The sequence below is a fragment of the Octopus bimaculoides genome, chromosome 25, assembly GCF_001194135.2.
Source record: "Octopus bimaculoides isolate UCB-OBI-ISO-001 chromosome 25, ASM119413v2, whole genome shotgun sequence".
In the NCBI taxonomy this organism is placed as follows: Eukaryota; Metazoa; Mollusca; class Cephalopoda; order Octopoda; family Octopodidae; genus Octopus; species Octopus bimaculoides.
Window position 1 is genome coordinate 23,248,685 of NC_069005.1, and position 1,071 is coordinate 23,249,755.

Below are 1,071 nucleotides of genomic sequence, written 5' to 3' on the forward strand. Positions count from 1 at the left end.
TAAGTACCAAATGAATTAATATGAAATACTTATTATATAAAGATAGAAAAATTATTTTAAAAATATCATAATATCAAAATAATAACCATTCAATAATCATCTCTTCATCCATAATAATAACATGTATATTATATACAAAAAACATCTTACCTAAATTATCATTGTTTTAAATTATCATTGTTTTAAATACAAGTTGAACGAAGTTTAAGTTTAAAATAATAATGAAGATAAAATTAGTACATATTTAACCGGTGTAATAGTTAAAGCTATACTATTTAAAGCTAAAGACGTTTATTTAATTATGATTAAAGATCAATTGAATAATAGAAAAATACAAGATTATTTATTTCTACAAACGTACACACATATGTATGTGTGTGTGTATATGTGTGTGTATACATATATATATATGTAAATATATAAAATCCTCTTTAATCTGATCCTCACAACTTTTATGTGCTTATACTAAATATATTCCAACTTTGTAAGCCTTAGTATACACCACCAAATAACACTCCAGTTTTCTATATACAAGAACAAAATTTCCATCTCAGATCCAAATGACTGAGGCATGTCTACCACTGAGATGGTAAAATCATTCCAAAACACTGTGTCTGGTAGTTTGTTGACATCAGTCAAAGCCTGGCATGATATGCTTTTACACAAAATATCTAGAGAGAAAAGTTCTTCTCTAAGATAAAATCCCACAGTGATTGCCATACCTATCCTAATGTGTAGGAATTCTAGTGTGTAGAAGGGTGTTCAATATAAGGATAAGGTACACACACACATATAACGGACACACACACATAACAGATTTCTTTTGGTCCCCATCCACCAAATGCACTCACAAGGGTGTGGCTAGTCTGAGGTTATATAAGACACCTACCCTCCCATGGGGCCATGCAGCAGGACTGAGCCTGAAACCATGTTATTGGGAAGTAAAATCTTAACCACACAGCCACACCTGCACCTATTGTGTATGTATATGGACAGACATTAAACGATGATGATGATATATATATATATATATATATATATATGTATATATATATATATCATCATCATCAT

At 29.7% G+C, this 1,071-nt stretch overlaps 1 protein-coding gene across 1 annotated transcript in view; it reads right to left on the minus strand.

Moving 5' to 3' along the window:
* Positions 1–1,071, minus strand: part of LOC106872702 (homeodomain-interacting protein kinase 2) — an 82,392-nt gene that overhangs the window by 38,554 nt on the left and 42,767 nt on the right. The gene's annotated exons all lie outside the window — the stretch shown is intronic.